Source organism: Chlorocebus sabaeus, chromosome X, assembly GCF_047675955.1.
Source record: "Chlorocebus sabaeus isolate Y175 chromosome X, mChlSab1.0.hap1, whole genome shotgun sequence".
NCBI classification, from domain to species: domain Eukaryota; kingdom Metazoa; phylum Chordata; class Mammalia; order Primates; family Cercopithecidae; genus Chlorocebus; species Chlorocebus sabaeus.
In genome coordinates this window covers 144,740,277-144,759,670 of record NC_132933.1, presented here as the reverse complement: position 1 = coordinate 144,759,670, position 19,394 = coordinate 144,740,277, and the positions used below count along the sequence as shown (strand labels likewise).

General features: G+C 36.1%; 1 long non-coding RNA gene across 1 annotated transcript in view; it reads left to right on the top strand.

Annotated features, from left to right (window-relative positions):
• LOC119619951 (uncharacterized) overlaps nt 1–19,394 on the top strand; it is a 430,825-nt gene that overhangs the window by 286,040 nt on the left and 125,391 nt on the right. The window contains exon 2 of the long non-coding RNA XR_005236358.2: nt 4,071–4,145. This is a non-coding gene — a long non-coding RNA (uncharacterized lncRNA). The remainder of the gene's footprint in view (nt 1–4,070; nt 4,146–19,394) is intronic.

Sequence of the window (19,394 nt, the reverse complement as noted above, 5' to 3'; positions counted from 1 at the left end):
TGCAATAAACATACATGTGCATGTGTCTTTATAGCACCATGATTTATAATCCTTTGGGTATATCCCCAGTAATGGGATGGCTGGGTCAAATGGTATTTCTAGTTCTAGATCCTTGTGGAATCACCACACTGTTTTCCACAATGGTTGAACTAGTTTACACTCCCACCAACAGTGTAAAAGTGTTCCTGTTTCTCCACATCCTCTCCAGCACCTGTTGTTTCCTGATTTTTTTTTTTTTTTTTTTTTTTTTTTTTTTTTTTGAGATGGAGTCTCGCTTTGTCGCCCAGGCTGGAGTGCAGTGGCGCGATCTCGGCTCACTGCAAGCTCCGCCTCCCGGGTTCCCGCCATTCTCCGACCTCAGCCTCCCAGTAGCTGGGACTACAGGCGCCCGCCACCTCGCCCGGCTAATTTTTTGTATTTCTTAGTAGAGACGGGGTTTCACCATGTTAGTCAGGATGATCTCGATCTCCTGACCTCGTGATCCACCCGTCTCGGCCTCCCAAAGTGCTGGGATTACAGGCTTGAGCCACCGCGCCCGGCTATGTTTCCTGATTTTTTAATGATTGCCATTCTAACTGGTGTGAGATGGTATCTCATTGTGGTTTTGATTTGCATTTCTGTGATGGCAAGTGATGATGAGCATTTTTTCATGTGTCTGCTAGCTGCATAAATGTCTTCTTTTGAGAAGTGTCTGTTCATATCCTTTGCCCACTTTTTGATGGGGTTGTTTGTTTTTTTCTTGTAAATGTATTTAAGTTCTTTGTAGGTTCTGGATATTAGCCCTTTGTCAGATGAGTAGATTGCAAAAATTTTCTCCCATTCTGTAGGTTGCCTGTTCACTCTGATGATAATCTCTTTTGCTGTGCAGAAGCTCTTTAGTTTAATTAGATCCCATTTTTCAATTTTGGCTTTTGTTGCCATTGCTTTTGGTGTTTTAGACATGAAGTCCTTGCCCATGCTGATGTCCGGAATGGTATTACCTAGGTTTTCTTCTATGGTTTTTATAGTTTTAGGTCTAACATTTAAGTCTCTAATCCATCTTAAATTAATTTTTGTATAAGGAGTAGGGAAAGGATCCAGTTTCAGCTTTCTACTTATGGCTGGCCAATTTTCCTAGCACCATTTATTAAATAGGGAATCTTTTCCCCATTTCTTGTTTTTGTCAGGTTTGTCAAAGATCAGATGGCTGTAGATGTGTGGTATTATTTCTGAGGGCTCTGTTCTGTTCTATTGGTCTATATCTCTGTTTTGGTACCAGTACCATACTGTTTTGGTTACTGTAGCCTTATAGTATAGTTTGAAGTCAGGTAGCGTGATGCCTCCAGCTTTATTCTTTTGGCTTAGGATTGTCTTGGCAATGCATTCATCCATTCTTTTTTCAAGGTTTTTAGTTTCTTTGTGCTGGTTACATAGTTCCTCCTTTAGCTCTGAGAAGTTTGATCGACTGAAGCCTTCTTCTCTCAACTCATCAAAGTCATTCTCCGTCCAGCTTTGTTCCATTGCTGGCGATGAGCTGCATTCCTTTGGAGGGGGAGATGTGCTCTGATTTTTTGAATTTCCAGCTTTTCTGCACTGCTTTTTCCCCATCTTTGTGGTTTTATCTGCCTTTGGTCTTTGATGATGGTGATGTACTGATGGCATTTTGGTGTGGGTATCCTTTCTGTTTGTTAGTTTTCCTTCTTACAGTCAGGACCTTCAGCTGCAGGTCTGTTGGAGTTTCCTTGAGGTCCACTCCAGACCCTGTTTGCCTGGGTGTCAGCAGCGGAGGCTGCAGAAGATAGAATATTGCTGAACAGCGAGTGTTGCTGAACAGCGAGTGTTGCTGTCTGATTCTTGCTCTGGAAGCTTCGTCTCAGAGGTGTACCCAGCCATGTAAGGTGTGAGGTGTCGGTCTGCACCTAGTGTGGGATGTCTCCCAGTTAGGCTACTCAGGGGTCAGGGACCCACTTGAGCAGGCAGTCTGTCCATTCTCAGATCCCAACCTCCATGCTGGGTCAATCACTGCTCTCTTCAAAGCTGTCAGACAGGGACATTTACATCTGCAGAGGTTTCTGCTGCTTTTTGTTTAGCTATGCCCTGTCCCCAGAGGTGGAGTCTACAGAGGCAGGCTGGCCTCCTTGAGCTGAGGTGGGCTCCACCCAATTCAAGCTTCCCAGAGGCTTTGTTTACCTACCTAAGCCTCAGCAATGGTGGGCGCCCCTCCCCCAGCATCACTGCCACCTTGTAATTAGATCTTCGACTGCTGTGCTAGCAATGAGGGAGGCTCTGTGGGCTTGGGACCCTCCGGGCCAGGTGTGGGATATAATCTCCTGGTGTGCCGTTTGCTAAGACCCTTGGTAAAGTGCAGTATTAGGGTGGGAGTTACCCGATTTTCCAGGTGTTGTGTGTCTCAGTTTCCCTTGGCTAGGAAAAGGAATTCCCTTCCCCCTTGCACTTCCCAGTTGAGGCAATGCCTCGCCCTGCTTCAGCTCTCACTGGTCAGGCTGCACCCGCTGATCAGCACCGACTGTCCGACATGCCCCAGTGAGATGAACCCAGTACCTCAGTTGAAAATGCAGAAATCACCAGTCTTTTGTGTCTTTTGTGTCTTTTGTGTCTCTCACGCTGGGAGCTGGAGGCTGCAGCTGTTCCTCCTATTCAGCCATCTTGGGCGCCTCCCTTTTTTTTTTTTAATTTCTGTAGGCTTTTGGAGAACAGGTGGTAGTTGGTTACATGAATAAGTTCTTTAGTGGTGATTTGTGGGATTTTGGTGCAGCCATCATCCGAGCAGTATACATTGAACCCAATTAGTAGTCCTTTATCCCTCACCCCCTTCCCACCATTTTCTCCTGAATCCCCAAAGTCCATTATATCATTATTTTGCCTTTGCATCTTCAAAACTTAGCTCCCACTTATGAGTGAGAACATACGATGTTTGGTTTTCCATTTCTGAGTTACTTCACTTAGAATAATACTATCCAATCCCATCCAGGTTGCTGTGAATGCCGTTAATCCATTCCTTTTTATGGCTGAGTAGTATTCCATCATATATTTTATATATATATTGCAATTTATTTATCCATTCAGTGATTGATGGGCTCTGGGCTGGTTTCACATTTTTGCAATTGCGAATTGTGCTGCTATAAACATTCTTGTGCAAGCATCTTTTTTCAATGCTACTTTCTTTACTTCCTCTCTTCTTTCCTTCTGCCCCTTCTTCCCTCCTCTCCTTCCTTCCTTTCTCCCTTCCCCTGCTCGCCCTTCTTTCCCTTCCTTCCTTCTTTCCTTTCTTTCCCTTCCTTCCTTCCTCCCTCTTCCTCTTCCTCTCTCTCTCTCTCCTCTCTCTCTCTCTTTCTTCATAATAACTTAGGTCAAGCACCCTGACTCAAGATAAACCTCTTCAGCAAGAGATCACTTGAAACGTGAAGACAGGGTTTATATGTTTCAATCAGACAGCAGGAAACTCCTGACAAAATACATTCTGAAGACTAACTTATGTAGAGCAAAACTTATGTAGGTAAAGGAAAAACTTGAGCACCTAGAGTCCTGGATGGGATATTATAATAAGATTGGATCCTACAGAAGGGAGGGAAGAGATGGGGAAGTGAAGCACAATAGAAGGAGGCACAGAAAGAGAGTGGAAAAGATGACCACTGAGAGCATTCTTGATTTATTTGGCCACGTTTTGAGGAGAGATTAGCAGTGCTTCATGGGAGTTATCTGCACATCACCTTTGCCACACAAACCAGGCCACCTGCAAGCCCCATCTCTTTTTTGTGGAGGTGAGAGTTCATAGGGTCCTTAAGAGTTCCCCTTGGAAGTAAGCTATGCCATTAATCTATCACTAATGGGCTGAAAATTTAGTCCTAATAATCCCCTGTTTAAAATGCTGCATATATCACAAAATTGATAGCTTGGCTACTTCATTTTACTTTATAGATCTATAGAGAGATACTTAATTTATCTGTAGCTGAAATTTTCCAATTTCAATGTTTTTGATGATGTCAGTTATCATTCTGAAACTATCCTCGTATTATCACCCATAGTGCCATGCCAATGAATTTGCTTCTTATTTTCTTTTTTCTTCCTAGCACTTACAAATTCATAGACTATTACTACTGAAGACAAGTTAAGAGATTGTGTCCTCCAAACTCATCATTTTTCAGGTAAGGAAACCTACGTTCAGAGATGTTACCCTGACAGCTCCAAGAATGTAAAAGTTGTTTATAGCAGAAGATAGCTCATATTTTCTCTAGGCCATGTCAAATGGAAAAATCATATATGAATGACATTTCATTTTTTCCATTATATGATTGCAGACTGAATGGATCACAGTTTTTTTAAAATCACGTCTAAATTATACTCTTTGAAGATGTTCATTAAGTTCAAACTGCACACAATTCACAGTAGTAAGTTCAACGTCAAAGTTACAGAATATTTACATTTAAAAACATCATTGTTCTCACACCCTAAGATCACTTTTTAATGATTTTTAAATATTAACTTGGAATTATGTTTTAAATACTAGAAATTATATTCTTTATGAAATATTTTTGCCTGCGTCTTCATTTAACACTATGTTGGCATCATTTTCCATAATGACAAATAGGCTTCAGAATGATAAATTATAAATTAATCCTTCTATTTTGATCAACATTCCAGAACCTTTTCTATGAATCTCTTTTTTATGTACTTTGTAATTTTTACTGTCACAAATATATTCATACACATATCTTCTGGTTAGTTGAAATGATTTCTTTTTGAGAAAGGTTTAGAAAGGAGATTTCTGTGATTAATGTTTCAAAACCATGTCTAGAACAGCATGGTTCAGGACAGAGGAGCCCATCAATAAGGAAAGGCCCTCCTTTCAGCTTCATCTCATCCCTCCACCAATGTGTGACCTCAACTAATTATTTAGCCTTTTCAACTTCAGTGTTCTTCTTATTAAAGTGGGTGCAGACACACCTCTCTAATAGGAATGTTATTAGGACAGTTTATAAATAAAATATTCGGTTTAGTGTCAATATATGGTAAGTGCCCAATTAATTATGTTCAATGTTTTCTTTATGGTTCTTAAAATATTTCTTTCCAAAACTGTTATGACATTTTCCTCTCCCACTATCTCTCTGAAATATATCTCTTTTTAAACTATTTGGATCATTTATTGGATCTAAAATGATACTTTAAGTTTGTTTAGATTTTTGATTTCTCTAATTTTCTTTGAATTCTTTTTAAAGTAAATTGACCAGCTGTGATGTTATTTTTTTAAAATGTAATGCATAAGAAGATTAACCATTCTATTAATTAATCAAAACACCAGAATAATATTTTTATTCTTATTTATGAAACTTAAATGGTCCGTTATAATCTCTCGCTGATATTTCTGTAAGATTATGAAGTATACACATATAATATTGGATCCTAGACATTTGGAATTCAGAAAAACAAAAGAAAAACAACAACCTGAATCAAAAAACCCAGAGAATCTGAAGACATTGTAGAACATCCTCCCCTTCCATTTGGAAAACGTTAGAGATACTATCAAATAATGGGCCAATAGTGTACTGTATCCATGCAGGGATATTTAGATCACCTATGTATAATGGCAATTTCAAGAGTCATGGCTCAATTTTGCGAACTAGACAATTCTGGTAATTGTAAGAGCAGTAGATGAAGCTGATGTCTCACATGCTGAACATATGCTACTTAAACACATAGCCGTCATTCCTGGTGCTTTCTACAAAAAATATTTTGTCTCATTAAAAATGACTGTTGGCCGGGCACTGTGGCTCACACGTGTAATTCCTGCACTTTGGGAGGCTGAGTGAGGCAGGTGGATCACCTGTGTTCAGGAGCTCGAGACCAGCCTGGCCAACATGGTGAAACCCCATCTCTACTAAAAATACAAAAATTAGCCAGGTGTGGTGGCAGATGCCTGTAATCCCAGCTACTCGGGAGGCTAAGGTGAGAGAATCGCTTGAATGCAGGAGGCAGAGGTTGCAGTGAGCTGAGATCACGTCACTACACTCCAGCCTGGGTGACAGAGCAAGACTCTGCCTCAAAAAATAAAAACTAAAAGTGACCCCTGATAGTTAAATAAAGGTAAGGAGAGGAATCAGAAAATCATCCATGCCCTTCCATAATTAAGGTTTGTGAACATTTAGATGTCTTTCTCCTCTATTTTAAAATATGCATAGGTTTTACCAAATGGGCTCCTGTTTTATGTTGTGTGGTCATAGTTATTCGTACCTCCTGGAACAGCAAAAGATGGGCATTTACAGGAACCACCATTGAGGCAAATAATGTCTAATGTGGAGAGAATACAATGCCAAGTTTTGTAATTGGTTTATTTTTTGTTATTTTTTATATTTTTTCTTATAAGGATATAAGGCAGAATGTGTCCCTGTGTTCAGCTGGAGATGTGTATACAGCGGTAAGACACATACATAGTTGCTGATTCTACTCTTCAAATATCTGAGTGTAATTTGTAATCCTTCCCATGGTCTACTGAGAGTGTTTTGTACTTCAATATATTTAATGCAATATCGCCGTTTCACAGATTTATTTTATTTTAAAAAGATACACAGACTTCAGTATATTGTAGTAAACAAAAGTAGAAAAATTAAGTCAACAATTGAAGAAATAATTACATATTATTTCCCTGAGATGTAAGCCTGCAAAATACATAAAGATATATGCTTTTCATTTGAAATAAGAAAAATAAAAGATTCTGCCTCATGATGCTTGTGAAAACAATCAATTTTTTTCTTTTTGGCAATGGCTTTGGAGTGAAAGCACATTACTGTCATCTCCTGAAAGAATTAAATATAAAGTGAAAACCCAGTGAAGAGGAAGAAAATGCCATATAAATTTCAAATGAAGATTTGGAACTGGATTATGATGAAAAATGTTGCTAAACTTTATGATCTCTACCTTCTTTAGTCCCTCCTTGGGAATAGCGTAGCAGTGGACCCGGCCATCTAGGACTATTTGAAGTAACTTTGGGTGGTAAAGTTCAGAAGAATCAACCCAGAGAGCCTTAAATAACAATACCCAAATGGGACATATTGCCATTAAGTCTGTCCCTAACTTAAAAATGTTTAAGTAAATGTTACACGCACACACACACAAAAGGTAATACTTTGCTAATACTTTCCAGAGAGAAGGATGGAGGGGAGAAAATAAATACACATAAAGAAGACTCCTTTGATCTTTTCCAGTAATGTGGAATGCTCACTTTAATGGAACTATGATTCAAACTGCACCTATAAGAACCAGGATCAAGATCTACATTTTCAAATGTTTGGAAATTTTCTGAAAACATCTAATTAGGTCTTGAAAATTTTCAAACATATGATTAGCTCTTGTTCACAATTCCTATAGGTACAGTTTCATTATAGTACCATTAAGTCAGAATATACGAAACTTCAGTTCGAAGGAATAAGTTCAAGAGATCTATTGGAAAACAGGGTGACTATAGTTAATAACAGGGTATTGCATTCCTGAAAATTGTTGAGAGTATATTTTAAATGTTCTCACAAGAAATAATAAGTTATATTTCATATAATAAAATATATGTTCATAATAATACATATGTTAATTACCCCAATTGAACCATTCCATAATGTATACATGTTTCAAAATATGTTGCATGCAATATAAACAAATTTTATTTGGTTGATGCAAAAGTAATTGTGGTTTTGACATTAAAAGTAATGGTAGATATTACTTTTTTGTAATAAAGTAATATTTAATTAAAGGATAAATAATTAAAGGATAGTTTTTTAGAATTTAAATAATCTCAACTATGCCAATGCTGAGAGAGATTAGAAAGACATGAGAAAGTCACCCAATTAAATAAGAAACCCACACTGGAATGTCTGCAAAATACAGCACTGTCAAGATGATTTTATCATGGAGAAAAATATTCCAAAATCCAGAAAGTAATTAACTATTTGGAGAAGATGGACGAAAATGGGAAACTATTAGGTTGAAACACATTTTTACAAGTCCCTATAATTGAAAATAAACTTTACTTCTCTGTAATACTTGTTCAATTCTATTGATTCAAGAGAAGGCCCAATTGAGTTGGAAAATGAAATTTGAAAGGAATCCAGATAGTTTCATGAGTTTTTTACTGAACAGAATATTTGAAAACCCTTGCACTACAAAGAAATTTTAACAACATTGACCTATATGCCTGATTTTAGCTTTGCTGTGGTCTTAAGGTGGTACGATCTTACAATTTTAAATAGGCCCAGAGATATTCATTATGTGATTATGAATCACTTCCAAGGGTAAATTTTAGAGTAGGATTTAGTCATATCTATAACAGCACTGATGGAGCATGTGTCAAGTTAAAGGCAAAATATTAAGAATAAGGGACAGTTCTCAGCTGACAGGAGTGAGGCAAATATCGACAGTATTTCAGATATCATGAACCATTTGGCCAGATAGTCCAATACTCACTGAATAACATGTCACATGTGTAGGATCTTAATAGCTGAGGTGTCTAAGGAAAATTTTTCTTTAGCTGGACTCCCCATTGGAATCAACTAAAAGGAGTTGTTTTTACAAATGCTATTGGTGGAGCACCATCCCCAGAGATTCTAATTCAATGCAGGCAGAGGGTGGAAGAGTTTGGGGAAGATGATGTCTCCATTTCTTAAAGCTTCCCCAGTTGATTTCAATATGAATCTAGAGTAAAACTACCATCGTGGGTCATAACTAGAATTGTATTTGATACCTGTGTCTTTTCCTATTTTAGTTTTTATGAGACTAGCAAGACCTAGTTTAAACTATAAGGTAGAATCTGCAACTACTATAAAATATATTTGAAAAACTTCTTAGAATATTGAAGTTTAACATCACAGCGTATCTGGAGCATTCTAAATGAGCATCTTCCCGGGGAATTGACCCACAGTCATGGTCTTAAAATGTTTCGCTCACCCCCATTTTAAATTAATAAAAGGTGGCTGTGGAACTGCCAAAATCTGGTATTGGCTTTCAACTAGAGATGTCAAGTGGCTGGCTTTTGTTTCTTGTAAAGTGGCCAATATGTGGTTTGGAGCTCTGATTAGGGGAAATTCTGGTAATATTAAGAAAACATTCTTCTGCTATGTAATGGGCCAGGAATGTATACTCAAAATCCAAAAATCATCTAATAAAATGTTTTAAAACAAGCACCAAGAGGAGAATCTTCTCTTTGTTGCCTTCAGCTAGTTTAAATGAATGTATAGGCATACCTTGGAGAGATTGCAGGTTCAGTTCCAGACCACAACAATAAAGTGACTATGGCAATTAAAGCAAGTCACATGAATTTTTTGGTTTCTTGGTACATATAAAATTTATGTACCATAGCCTATTAATTGTACAATAGCATTAGATCTAAATAACAATGTACATACCTTAATTAAAAATACTTTATTGCCCAAATGCTAATGATTATCTGAGCCTTCAGCAAGTCATATAACCTTTTTGCAGGAAAGATTTCTCTGTAGCATTTGATGTTGTTTGATATTATTTTACTCACAGTAGAACTTCTTTCACAATTGGAGTCAGTTCTCTCAAATTCTGCCTCTGCTTTATCAACTGAATTCCTGTCATATTCTAAACTCTTTATTGTTGTTTCAACAATGTTCACAGCATGTTCACCATCTGAAGAGATCACTTTCTTTGCTCATCCATAAGAAGCAACTCCTATTTCATTCAGGTTTGATATGAGATTGCAGCAATTCAGTCCCATCTTCAGGCTCCACTTCTAATTCTAGTTCTGTTGCTGTTTCTGCCACATCTACCGTTACTTCCTCCACTTAAGCTTTGAACCTCCCAAAATCACCTATGAGGTTTGGAATCAACTTTTCCAAACTTCTGTTGATGTTGGTAGGCTGACCTCCTCCCATGAATCACAGATGTTCTTAATAGCATCTAAGATGGTAAATCTTTTCCAGAAGGAGTTCAATTTACTTTGACCAGATCCAACAGATGAATCACTGTTTATGGTAGCTATAGCATTATAAGATCTATTTCTTAAATAATATGAATTAAAAGTCAAAATTACTCCATAAGCTATGGACTGCAGAATTGATGTTGTGTTAGTAGGCATGAAAACAACATAAATCTCCTCATATGTCTCCATCAGAGCTCTTGGGTTACCAAGTGAATTGTCAATGAGCAGAAGTATTTTCAAATAAATCTTTTTTTTTTTTTTTTTTTTCCCTGAGTGGTGTGTCTCAACGGAGGGCTTAAAATATTCAGTAAACCATGCTGTAAACAGATGTACTGTTGTCCAGGCTTTGTTCTTCCATTTACGGAGCACAGGTAGAGTAGATTTAGCATAATTCTGAAGGACTCCAAGATTTTCAGAATGGTAAATGAGCATTGGCTTCAACTTAAAGTCACCAGCTGCCTATCAAGAGAGTCAGCCTGTCCTTTGAAACTTTGAAGCCACACATTGACTTCTCTGTAGCTATGAAAGTCCTAGGTGGCGTCTTCTTCCAGCAGAAGGCTGTTTCTCCTACACTGAAAATCTTTTGTTTAGTGTAGCCACCTTCATGAATGATCTTAGCTAGGCCTTCTGGATAATGTGCTGCAGCTTCTCATCAGCACTTGCTACTGCACCTTGTATGTTTATCACGTAGAGACAGCTTCTTTTTTTAAACCTCATGAACCCATGTCTTCTAGCTTCAAACTTTTCTTCTGCAGCTTCCTCACCTCTCTCAGCCTTCATTGAATTGGGGAAAATTAGAACTTTGCCCTGGACTAGGCTTGGTTAAGGGAATGTTGTATGGGTTTGATCTTCTATCCTTACCTCTTGAACTATCTTCATTTCAGCAATAAGGCTGTTTCACTTTCTTATCATTCATGTGTTCACTGGAGTAGCACTTTTCAATTCCTTCAATAACTTTTTATTTGCATTAACAACTTGGATAACTGTGTTTCTCAAGAGGCCTAGCTTTTGGCCTATCTTGGCTTTCAGTATGCCTTAATCACTAAGCTTAATCATGTCCAGCTTTTGATTTAAAGTGAGAAACATGAGACACTTCTTTTTCACTTGAACACTCAGAGGCCATTACAGGGTTATTAATTGGCCTGATTTCAACATTGTTGTGTCTCAGGGAATAGGGAAGACTGAGGAGAAAGAGAAATAGGGTAACAGCTGGTAGGTGGATCAGTCAGAACACACACAACATTTATTGATTAAGTTTGCCATCATATATGAACATGGTTCATGGTGCCCCAAAACAATTACAATAGTAACATAAAAGATAATTTATCACAGATCACCATAGTAGATAGAATAATAATGAAAAAGTTTGAAATATTGCAGGAATTACCTAAATATGACACAGAGACACAAAGTGAGCCCATGCTGTTGGAAAAATGGTACCTATAGACTTGCTGGACGCAGGGTTGCCACAAACCTTCAATATATAAAAAAGGCAGTGTCTGTGAAGCACAGTAAAGCAAAGCATAATAAGGTGAGGTACACTTATACATAGTGATGATTAAAGTACATTAACGTGCAGAAAAAGAGGGCAAGAGGCAAGTTATCAATTGAACAAAACAATAGATGTATAAAACACATCATTACAGAAACCTGGCAACTTGGTGGTACCAGTCCTTGTTTATGGACACACCCTTCATAATCAGCTCTATGTATGCATCCACTCATTCATTTATTCAGCTATTCATTAATTCATGCATATATTTTTATTAGTTTTCTATTTCTTCTATAAGAAATAACCATATACTTAGTGGCTTAAATCAACACAAATGTATTATCTTACTGTTCTACCGGTCTGAAGTTTGGAATGAATCTCACTGGGCTAAATGTAGTTGTCAAAGCTGCATTCCTTCTGAAGGTTCCAAAGGAAAGTCCCTTTCCATCCCTTTGTCAGCTTCTAGATAACAGCTGCATTCCGTTGTTCGTGGCCCCTTCCTCCACCATCAAAATGCACCACTGCAAACTAAGCTTCCTTCCTCATGTCACTTTTTCCCTCTAAACCTCCTGTCTGTCTCGCAGGGACCCATGGGATGATAGTTCCACCTCAAAATCCTTGACTTAAGACACCTTCAAAGTCCCTTTTGCCATGTAAGCTAATATAGTCACAATGTTGGGGGGATTTGAACAAGGACATATTTAGAGGGGGATTGCTTTGTCTACTGCAATATTATAAGGTACTTATTAAGCTTTACTGATTAACTTTTAAACTCAAAATAATACATTTTTACATTCGAAACATTTTTTGATTGTCTGCTAAGGTGAATTTTAGCGCCCTTATGATTTTGCCAAATCTTATCTCACCTTCAACCTCTTCACCATATATATATTTATATTAAATGTATTCATTAAATTAACATTTAATAGAATTATAGTATTATATACTTTTATATATTTGTATAGTAATTATATGTTATACATTATATGCTTATTATATGTTATAATTAATATATAATATAAAATACTAATTATATATAATATATTACATGTAATTATGATATAATATAATATATAATCATATACATGATATATATTATATATTGCTTCATATATAATATAACTATTTGTCATATTTTGTATTATATATGATATATATTATTATATTTTATATTGTGTATATTATGTATCATATATGCATTATAGGATATATAATATATAGTATAATAATATGCTATATATTATATATTGTATATTATATATTGCATATTATATATAATATACATGATAATATATAATATGCAATATATAATCTATAACAGATTATAAATATATATTATATGATATATACTTATATATTATGTTACATTATAGTATATATTATGTATTTCATTATATATAATTATGATATATAACATAATATATGTCATATATAATGTATGATAAATATTATATGCTTCCTTCCTCACATCATTTTTTCCCTTTGATCTTTTCTTCCTTGAATATATGATAAATATTATCTATCATATTATATTATATATCATAATTATATATAATGAAATATGTGATATTATATATAAATATTATATATAATCTGTCATACTTACATATAAATAATATAACCCATATTAATATAATATATAATAATCATATATAATATAGTCATGATATCAATTATTATATAATCATACCATAGCTATGCATTACAATTATATGTAAACATATGTAATCATATGTTATGTATTTTATTATATAACATAGTCAATTTTAATATATAATATACAATTGTATAATAGATAATATACAATATATAATATATAATTGTAACGGATAATATATCTATTATCTATTATATAGATATGTATTATATAATTATGTATCATGTATATATTGCATTGTTTATGAAACTTAAATTTGTTTCTGGAAATACCGTTAAATCTTTTTCTATGACTTGATTCTGAAATGTGGAAAAGCAGAAGGAAAAAAGCATCGTTCCTCAGAGCATGGCCTGACTTAGCTGGGACCCAGGCCCCTTGCCCTGCTGAGTGCCTCCCACTGTCATATATTTCATTCATCCTAAAAATTTCATATTTACTGATGTGAAAAAAACAATTAGAACATTTTATTGACTCTAAAGTTGTTTTTTCTTCTGATTTTAAATAAATCCACGCATTTGCATGGGCCCCTGAGCATCCTACAGGCTTCAAGCACTGTGCCGACCATCAGCTCCACTGTTCATACCACCATAGCTACAGAGACCTACAAAGCTTCATGCTTCAGAATACATCCTCCATGGTTCTAATGCAGCGTGCCCAGAAAAAGAGCCTTATCGGAGTTAAAGTCCGCCTGGTGGCTTTCTAGTCTCCTTCAGTTATCATGACACTGTTTAGGTCACTTCATATTTGAAACTTACACATGTACCCTCACAATGTCTTTTTTTGTAAACAGGCCCTTTTCCAGAAAATGCAATTGTCTTTGCTTCTTGTGGTAAGAACAAACATATGCTTCCTAAAACATGCACTAAATTATTTATTCTTCTCATTCATTGTATGAATTTTGTGGAATTCGTTCCATTTTTCTTTGCCTTTTTTTCTTAAAGGTCAGTGAATTTCTTTAGTCCTAATTCAGACTGCTTTCTTCTAGTATGACTTTTCGGTTAGTCGATAATTTTTTTAAGACTCCTGAGTTAATTCAACCAGTCCTTAAAACCCATACCTTCTTACCTTTTTACTGGTCTTGTTTCCTTGAAGTGTATCTTTAAGTTATGTCATCAAACAGAGTATGTAGGACATAAATTTAATGAAGTCACAATATATTCATGTTTTGCCTGAAACTTGATTAATAGTTTTACTGGTATTTCCTTTTTTTTAAAGAACTTTGAGACATTATTCTTTGTTTTCTGCAACCACAATCTCCCAAGAAATATCTAAAGCGAATCTTAATCTCTCTCAATTTGTAGATCATCCACATTGACAATCTAAATCTAGCTCCACCTTTAATAAGGTTAATTTTATTCATGGTGTTCTGATTTCACAAGGACGTGAAATCTTTTTCATTCATCTTAACTTTGACTAAAATCATGTGTTTCTCATTTTATATTCTTTGAAATAATTAATTCATTTTGTTTTCTCTTTGTAAACGTCCTACTGGTGTGTTTGAAGCTTCTGGATTGAGAAACTAAATCTCTCATATCTCTAGTTGCATGTATTTGTCTTTTTGTTTTATATTCTAGGATTTCCTTCTTTTGTCTTCTAGTCCTCAAATAAATTATGAATTTTGATCCTCATATTTTAAATTTTTAAGGGTTTTTCTGGCTTTCTCATTATTTCCTTTTTATATAAGTCTTATCTATGTTAATGGATGCTAAATAATTGATGCTGAGGGTGCAGGGGTGTGTGTGTGTGTGTGTGTGTGTGTGTGTGTGTGTCCGAGTCTCTCTGTGTCTGTTTTACATTCTCTTTTCCTCATCATCTCTATTTCTTTTGAGGTAAGTTTTATCTTTAACATAGTATTTCCCTTACTTTCACCCTGATTTCTTTTTGACTGATGACTTGGTTTGCAGAAAGTGGAGCTGATTATACACGATTGTTTGTGTGAGTTTCTTTCACTATAATTTCGTATTCCATTATTTTTCTCAGGTGGAATTGAAAGCTCTACAGGTATTCAGTATAAATGAGCAGAATTATTGACTGTTAGGCTTTGCTGGATTGCATTTTTGAGGACTGCATTGAATGTTATAGATTTCCCAAATGTTGGATTAAAGATATCCTTTATTTTGGGACAACAAAACTTGTCTGCTTACTAGTTTTCTCAAGGTTGTTGTTTGGTTTTTAGGGAGAAAAGCCCTCTGTTTTTGTCTCTTTGTTTTATTTTGTTTTCTATGCAGGTATGAACAAGGCAGGTGGAGAAGCTAAATTGGAAATCTAATAATCACCCAGCTCCTTTCACCCACCCACTATCCTTCTTCCTCTTGCAATGTTAGTCTGAGTGATGATTTGATAATGGACACACATCCTGGAAGGTGGTTGGCATTGTTCAGTTTCTTACATTAATATCCCTTCCAGAAACTTATTAAAATCTGTTGTTCAGAGTTGACCTTCTACATTTCCTTACCCTGACGATTCCTTTCTATTTATTTAATTTTTTAAATGGGCATCTGGAATGGAGGAACGGTTTATTTATTTTAATCTACAATATTAAACCAGACAATAAATAATTGTTTAAAGAATTGTTTAAAGAATTAAAATAATTATTTAATTTGAATAATTGTAAATCATTTAGCTTAAATGTGTTGTGATTCCATCAGCATATTTGCATATATGCAACAGAGTTTGGTGATTCAAACTTAGGATGCAGAGAATACAATTTGCTCAATAACCCCAGATTTCACTGAGTTTTTTTTTATTGTTCTGCAAAATGAAGAGATGGGATAAATGATTAGTAATGTTTCTTCTATTATGGTATTTGGTATCCTCCCACTCTACTATATTATAATACAAGGAAACAGTTTAAACATTCAATAAAATGTATGTCATTTTTATAATTTTTTCACAAATGATAAAGTATAATTAGCCCATTCCTATGAAATTTTTCCATTTTTACATACCATTTTTACCAATTACTTATATTATAATATAATATATTGTGACTTTATTTTGTTGAAAATAAGTTTAAAAATAAAAAATATATAATGCTTCTGAAAGGACAGAGTAAATATTTTTATAAACATTAAGAAAAATATTTTGATTTTATGAATGTGAAACCACACCTCAAACAACCAGTTTTTCAACAGTTTTATTTTATTTTATTTATTATTATTCATTTATTTATTTATTTATTTTCTTTTTGAGACGGATCTCACTCTGTCGCCCAGGCTGGAGTGCAGTGACACAATCTCAGCTCACTGCAACCTCCACCTCCCGGGTTCAAGCGATTCTCCTGCGTCGACCTCGGGCACGTGCCACCACGCCCAACTAGTTTTTGTATTTTTAGTAGGGATGGAGTTTCACCACGTTGACCAGATTGGTTTCAAACTCCTCACCTCAGGTGATCCTCCTGCCTCGACTTCCTAAAGTGCTGGGATTACTGGTGTGAGCCACCAATGCCTGGCCTCAACAGTTTTATTTTAAATGCCCATTGTTTTTACTGTCTTCTGTAATTATCTACATGGAAGGTCAGATCCTGCCTAATAAATTCAAGACCATGGAATTATAGAATATCTCTCTGTAAGCAGAAGCAAAGAAAGCCCTTTCCAAACAAAGATTCTTACGGTTTGGAGTTTGTATTCACTCTACGTTCATCAACTTTGTTTCACATCTGACCCCTACTGTTTGCCTAAATGGGATTGGAAATTAAAGAGCAAAGGATGCCTGTGGCAATGAACAACACATTTTTGGAAGTTTGAGAATAACAGCAGAGAAAACGTCAGCCGGTCATTTTGACCTAGAGGTCATTAAATTAGGCTTAGGATTGCTAAAGGAAATAGGCTTAATAGGTAAAATAAAAAGAAAGACTTAATTATGAAATATGTGCAACATAAAAATAAGATACAGTTAACCCTTGAAAAACATGAGAATTAGAGGTACCAACTCTCCACGTAGTCAAAAATCTGCATGTAACTTTTGACTCTCCAAAGAATTAACTACTAATAGCCTATTGTTAACTTGAAGCCTTATGAATAACATAGTCAATGTTTTGTATGTTGTATGTATTATATACTTATTTTTTCAATAAAATAAGGTAGAGAAAAAATATCATTAAGAAAATTATAAGGAAGAGAACATGTATTTACTATTCATTCAGTGGAAGTGGATCATCAGGAAGGCCTTCATCCTCATCGTCTTCCTGTTGAGGCTGAGGAGGAGGAAGAGCAGGACTTGGTCTTGCTGTCTCAGGGTTGGCAGAGGCAGAAGAAAATCCATGTATGAGTGAACCTGTGAAGTTCCAACTTGTGGTGTTCAAGGGTGGACTGTATTTTATATTTTGTGTCTTCCCACTAACAGGAAGTATCCGTATTTAGTATTTGATTTTTCTATACCACATGAGTCCAATCTTCCTTTATTCTTTTCTCCTTTCTTCTAAAAATGAACAAATGAACAAACAACAACCATAACAACAAACACTCAGATCATCTTGTGCATTTTTTTTTTGTAATCTAGTATGGTTTTACTTAAATGTACATGGCTTATGTATTTTGAGGAACATATATATCATTAGCTATTCTTTACTGACTGAACAAATTCATCATTTTTGGGAATCCACAAAGCATAAAACACTGAAACAAGTGCCTGAAGGAATACAGTGATGAATATAAGGCAGATGAAATCTTGTAGAAGCTCATAGGGGCTACAAAAAATGTGTATTACTAGCTCAATCAGGAGACACAGACTTCCAAGGTCATATCCTTGCACCATTGAAATTTAAAGTAGAAAAAGACACTCATACCATGCAAGAGGGCCTCAGATGGTCGGTAACATCTAACTAAGCTGTGAAGATTGACTCATATCTTGGCATGCATACCAGAAACATACCCGTGCAAAGGCACAGGCTAGAACGTGCTGTATAAAGGGCAAATGCAATCAGTTTGACAGGAAAAACTGTGTGTGATGTCAAGAGAAGGAAAATAACACTAGAGGGATAGACTGGAGAAAGCCTTAGAGAACTTGAATTCCAACAGGAAGGTTTTTACTTCATGAAGTAGGTACTGGTGAGTCATTTGTAGCTTTTGGTTAGCAGAATAACATGGTCTTTGCTGTGTTTCTGGGGGATGAATCTAGCCGTATAGTGGAAGAAAGAGCTCAAAGAATATGTGGAAGGGTGGGGAGGTTGGAGGTCAGGAGAAGGAGTTGAGGACTCTTACAGAAGTTCAAATGAAAGTCACTAGGCTGAAAATAGGAGAGGTGTGGATTTCAGAAGTATTTAGCGGGCAGAAGCAGTTTGACTTGCTACCCTGAGAGAAAGTATAGTGAATCAGTCCCTAAATGGACATTTGTAGCCCCAAATAATCTCAAAATAGCAGATCCTAAGTTGTCATAGAAGGCATCAGTATTACTTTTCTATTTCTGTGTAACAAATTAGCATACACGTGAAGACTTAAAACACACTTCTGTAGGACAGAAATCCAGTAAGACATTGCTGAATTATGTGCTTAACATCTCACGTGGCCAAAGTCAGAAAGACAGACAGCCAGGCTCTTTCCGGGACTCTAGAGAAGAATCTGTGGTTGGAAGATTTTAGTTTCTTGCAATTGTAGGGTGGAGGTCTTTGTTTTATTGCTGTTTGACCAGGGGCCAGTCTCAGATCTCTCATTTGTCCTTGCTTACCACCTCTCTATCTCCAAAGCCATCAAGGATACATGGACTCCTTCCCCTGCTTCTAATATTTCTGACTTCCCCTTCTCTTATCAGCCAGAGAAAACACTGTGTTTTTAAAGGTCTCACGTAACAGGTTTAGACCCACTAGGATAATCTTCCCTTTTACCAACTCAAAGTCAAATGATTGGTAACATTATTTACATCTTTGGATTAACCCTTTTGCCCTGGAAGGTGTATTAGTCAGGGTTCTCTAGAGGAGCAGAACTAATAGGACAGATGTATATATAAAGGGGAGTTTATTAAGGAGTATTGACTAACAGGATCACAAGGTGAGGCCCCTCAAAAGGCCATCTGCAAACTGAGGAGCAAGGAAGCCAGTCCGAGTCCCAAAGCTGAAGAACTTGGAGTCTGATGTTCTAGGGCAGGAAGCATCCCACACAGGAGAAAGATGGAGGCCAGAAGACTAAACCAGTCTAGTCTTTCCACGTTCTTCTGCCTGCTTTTATTCTGGTCATGCTGGCAGCTGATTTGTTGGTGCCCACCCAGACTGAGGGTGGGTCTGTCTCTCCCAGTCCACTGACTCAAATGTTAATCTCCTTTGGCAACATCCTCACAGACACACTCAGGATCAATACTTTGCATCCTTCAATCCGATCAAGTTG